Below are 6,169 nucleotides of genomic sequence, written 5' to 3' on the forward strand. Positions count from 1 at the left end.
CACCGTTGGAATTTTCTGAAAATTTGATATGTTGTAGGTACTGGGCGGACGAACAACTTTGAAGAAGAAAGTATTTCAATCCGAGGTCTGCAAGTTGGAGTTCTGAGGCTGTTTACACGGCTGTCAGATTCTTTACGAACAATGGCGTAGCCACCTACAAGGCTAAGGTGGGTTGTAGCCCAGGGAGGTTTTTTTTGTAAGGGTAGTGCTATCCATACACTCATTTTTACTTCTTACACATCTCTCTTAATTGCTGGTTGTTCGGATCGAATGAATTGAAAATGATCACTAACAAAGTATTAATAAGGTTGTGTTGGAAGTAAAATGGGTTTGTGAATAGATCTATTCTTTTGTAAACTCATGCTTATAGCCTACTCAATTTCAATACAGATTATTATTTAATGAATATTTAGTAGGGGAGAAGTAAATAATACGTTTTCTGCTAAAAATTATAAATTAGTTCTATCTCCAGTCCCCCTTTATTCTATTTTTTAAAGAAAAAGATCATTTACCCTATGTAATTTAGCTTCTGTGTTTCTTACTCAAGAAAAGATTAATAAAGTTCTTTAAATACACAATTAAATCCCTATCTCCACAATTCTTGACTTTCCGTAGCAATTTTCCAATGAATGTCACCTTTGGTACGTTCTTAATCTCTTTATTTACTTATTCTTGATTTAATTAGTAGGTTAGTTATTTATATGGTCCTTGAATTTATCGTTTAGGAATATGATTTTGAGAATAGTTTATATTATATTATTGTTCTTTTATATTGATTATTATATAATTTTATATAAGCAAAAAAATAAACATATAATTTTATGGTACTATTTTCAGCTAGCCCACCCAAGAAAAAAAATCATGGTTCCGCCCTTGTTTACGAATTTTGAGTCTGTACTCTTTAGCTTCTGTAAAGGATGATATACAGTCATACAACAACATATATATATTTGCTTAAGGGAAATCAGTAGTACAAAGATTTTATGATGAAATGAAAAGATTTTCTTATCTGTTAGATTCCAGGCAACATAGGTGAACATGACTTGTGGCTTTGTGCTTTCCACTGACACAAAAACTTCTCATGCTGATAGCATGTTGTAAAACTGACGGTGTGTGCAGTGGAATAAATAAACAAGACACAAAATTTATGAGGTTCCTCTACAGTCAGTGTGACTAGAGTACGTCCTCAGGGCAGCAGTGGTGCTTTCATTATAATATAGAATAATAAGATTACAAAGATAACTCTTTCTATTATCTCCTCTCTTCTTTCTTCCTCTAATAGCCGTATGTAGACCTGGCAATTTCTTACACGACCCGTTAACATGACACGAAAATAATAGGTTTCGGGTCAACACAATAACTAATCTGGTCATTATCGGGTCACACGATAATAACCCGTTAATAACGGGTCCTTAACAGGTTTATACGAAAGTGACATGCAGGTAACTTGTTTTGACACGATAAGAAAAATGCTATTTTGATGATTTTAATTTTTTAAACTACTAAAAAAAACTTACTATAAAATGCAATAGATATAATGAATATGTATATATTGTTTATTAATTATTATTCTATTATTATTCTATATAAATTTTAAAATTTATATTTTATTTATTTATTTATTTTTATAGTATATTATAGGCCAAGATTGAGAATAAAAATCATAAAACACATTAAAAATAAAAATATCAAGTAATTTAAAAATACCAAACACATAAAAAAAATTATAATAATTAATTTCCCGCCTAATATTTCAAGAGTTTCATCCATTTCCCGCCTAATGTTTGGGAAATTTTGCAGCCTATATCCATCCATTTCCCACCTAATATTTAACCCAAAAAAATAACCAGCTTTTTTTTTTGTGTTATCTCTTATAACATTTTAACTTGAATAAAATACGTAATAAAAAACATAAATGTAATTTTATTATTAATATCATCACATACTAATTGAAACATAGTCTAATTAGCACTTAAAATATATAAAATAATTAATATATTTATTCCAAATCATCAAAACGATAAAATTCACTAACACTTAAAGTTTATTTATACTTTCATTAAGTATAACATAAGATTCACTAGTGTAAATATTTTAAATTGAAGATCGAATTCATTCATTGTATTCATATAGGGTCAAGGAGTGTAGCTGTAAAAAATCATCGAAATCAGAGTTAAAATAATCGTTAAATCGTGATTTTTCGTTTATAACCGTTGAAAAGTTTTGTCCCATTACTTGATCTCTGAACTTTTTTTTTTTTTTTTTTTTTTGCAATTTTTGGCGTATGAGATCTCGAAGTATATACAAATATGTTTGAGAGTTGGATCATTGAAACTAGTTTTGTAGAATGTGTATCCCATCAAAACAATAGATTCACTAACACTTATGAGTTTATTCATACTTTCATTAAGTATAACATAAGATTTTTGTGGTATCCACTAGTGTAAATATTTTAAATTGAAGATCGAGCTCATTCATAGTATTCATATAAGGTCAAGGAGTGTAGCTATAAAAAAATCATAAAAAACGGAGTTAAAACAACCGTTAAATTGTGATTTTTCGTTTATAACTGTTAAAAAGTTTTGTCCCATTACTTGATCTCTGAATTTTTGTTTTTTGCAATTTTTGGCGTATGTGATCTCGAAGCATATACAAACAAGTTTGACGGTTGGATCGTTGAAATTAGTTCGTAGAATTCGCATCCCATCAAGTTCAATGGTGTGTGTGTGTGTGTATACACGCCAAACTTGTTTTGATGGGATACACATTCTACAAAACTAATTTCAATGATCCAATCGTCAAACTTGTTTATATATACTTCAAGATTGCATACGCCCAAAATCGCAAAAAACAAACATTGAGAGATCAAGTAACGAGACAAAACTTTTCTACAGTTATAAACAAAAAAGTACGATTTAACGGTTATTTTAACTCCGATTTTGATGATTTTTTACAGCTACACTCCTTAACCCTATATGAATACAATGAATGAATTTGATCTTCAATTTAAAATGTTTACACTAGTGGATACCACAAAATCTTATGTTATACTTGATGAAAGTATAAATAAACTCTTAAGTGTTAGTGAATTTATCGTTTTGATGGGATACGCATCCTACGAAACTAATTTCAACGATCCAACCGTCAAACTTGTTTATATATGCTTCGAGATCGCATATGCCAAAAATTGCAAAAAACAAACATTCATAGATCAAGTAATGAGACAAAACTTTTCGACGGTTATAAACGAAAATCCCAATTTAACGGTTATTTTAACTCCGATTTTGATGATTTTTTACAACTACACTCCTTGACCTTATATGAATACAATGAATGAATTCGATCTTCAATTTAAAATATTTACACTAATGGATACCACAAAATATTATGTTATACTTAATGAAAGTATAAATAAATTCTAAGTGTTAGTTAATGTATCATTTTGATGGGATACGCATCCTATGAAACTAATTTCAATGATCCAACCGTCAAACCTGTTTATATATGCTTCGAGATCGCATACACCAAAAATTGCAAAAAACAAACATTCAGAGATCAAGTAACGAGACAAAACTTTTCGACGGTTATAAACGAAAAATCACGATTTAACGGTTATTTTAACTCGAATTTTGATGATTTTTTTATAGCTACACTCCTTGATCCTATATGAATACAATGAACTAATTTGATCGTCAATTTAAAATATTTACAGAAGTGGATACCACAAAATCTTATGTCATGATGATCTATGAAAATTGAGGATTTTGTAAAAGGAATAACATGTAAGCTATGAGTTCCATTGGCAAGGTTTAAACTTTTGAGAAAGGCTTCACAACCTTGATAAAAAAAAAATAAAAAAAATAAAAAAAAAACTCTTTCATTTTGCATATCTTTGCACATTTAACATTTTGTAATATAGTAGTAGTGTATGTAGGCCTGGCAAACGGGTCGTGTCTATCGTGTTCGTGTCGTTTTCGTGTAACACCTGTTATCTTAACGGGTCGTGTCGTGTCACACCCGTTATCTTAACGGGTCCTTAACAGGTCGTGTCACTTTACCCAACGGGTAAAGTGACCCGACCCGTTATGACCCGTTAAGAAAAAAAAATATTTTTTTAAAATTTGCACATACCACACATTGCCACATAAATATTACTTCAAAACATTAAAACATTTCTCGTTCAAGTACTATATCTACACTCGAAAATAAAAGCCTAATAAAAAAAATAATACATACACTACTAATCTATTACAAATATTAAATGTGCAAGGATAAAGAGTTTTTGTTTTTAAGATTGTAAGTCTTTCTCAAAAGTTTACACCTCCATTTACAAAATCTTCAATTTACATCGATCATCATGAAATTGTATTGGAACTTTGGCTTGATCTATTGCCTTCAAGAGTTATGTTGAAGATGTTTTCAGTAAGCTTTTCCACGTCAGAACTCTCTTCCGCATAAACTAAGTATAGAAAAAGCAAACATTAAAAATCATTCAATTATGAAAAGTTAAACAAAATAATTATGAAAATAAATAAAATAATAATACTATACCATATAAAAATATATTACCTCCTTTTCCAAATAGCCAATCTCGTGTGCATAACAAAGCTATTTTTAAATTTAATCTCAGCCGATCCAATGGTCATCAATTTTTAATCTCAGCCGATACAATGGTCATCAATTTTTAAATTTAATTTAATATATATAATTATTATAGTTTTTACTTTTTAGGGATATAAAATTATTAAATTAATGTATATAATTATTAATATTATAGTTGATTCATACTTTTATTAAGTATATAAATTATAACATAAGATTTTGTGATATCCACATCCACTAGTGTACATATTTTAAATTGAAGATCAAATTCATTCTTTGTATTCATATAGGGTCAAGGAGTGTAGCTGTAAAAATTCATCAAAATCAGAGTTAAAATAACCGTTAAATCTTGATTTTTCATTTATAACCGTCGAAAAGTTTTGTCCCGTTACTTGATCTCTGAATGTTTTTTTTTGGTGATTTTTTGCTGATGTGATCTCCAAGCATATACAAACAATTTTGACGGTTTGGATCGTTGAAATTAGTTTTGGAGAATTCGTATCCCATCAAAACGATAGATTGACTAACACTTAGAGTTTATTTATACTTTCATTAAGTATAACATAAGATTTTGTGGTATCCACTTGTGTAAATATTTTAAATTAAAGATCGAATTCATTCATTGTATTCATATAGGATCAAGGAGTGTAGTTATAAAAAATCATCAAAATCGGAGTTAAAATAACCGTTAAATCGTGATTTTTTGTTTATAACCGTTGAAAAGCTTTGTCCCGTTACTTGATCTCTAAATGTCTTTTTTTTGTGATTTTTTGCTGATGTGATCTCCAAGCATATACAAACAATTTTGACGGTTTGGATCGTTGAAATTAGTTTTGGGATTCGTATCCCATCAAAACGATAGATTGACTAACACTTAGAGTTTATTTATACTTTCATTAAGTATAACATAAGATTTTGTGGTATCCACCTGTGTAAATATTTTAAATTGAAGATCGAATTCATTCATTGCATTCATATAGGGTCAAGGAGTGTAGTTATAAAAAATCATCAAAATCGGAGTTAAAATAACCGTTAAATCGTGATTTTTCGTTTATAACCGTTGAAAAGCTTTGTCCCGTTACTTGATCTCTGAATGGTTTTTTTTTGTGATTTTTTGCTGATATGATCTCCAAGCATATACAAACAATTTTGACAGTTTGGATCATTGAAATTAGTTTTGGAGAATTCATATCCCATCAAAACGATAGATTGACTAACACTTAGAGTTTATTTATACTTTCATTAAGTATAACATAAGATTTTGTAGTATCCACTTGTGTAAATATTTTAAATTGAAGATCGAATTCATTCATTGTATTCATATAGGGTCAAGGAGTGTAGTTATAAAAATCATCAAAATCGGAGTTAAAATAACAGTTAAATCGTGATTTTTCGTTTATAACTGTTGAAAAGCTTTGTCCCGTTACTTGATCTCTGAATGTTTTTTTTTTTTGTGATTTTTTGCTGATGTGATCTCTAAGCATATACAAACAATTTTGACGGTTTGGATCGTTGAAATTAGTTTTGGAGAATTCGTATCCCATCAAAACGATAGATTGACTAACAC

Source organism: the organism of the source record quoted next, unplaced genomic scaffold, assembly GCF_019419815.1.
Source record: "Pyrus x bretschneideri cultivar Hongxiangsu unplaced genomic scaffold, Pyrus_bretschneideri_v1 Contig35, whole genome shotgun sequence".
NCBI lineage: Eukaryota > Viridiplantae > Streptophyta > Magnoliopsida > Rosales > Rosaceae > Pyrus > Pyrus x bretschneideri.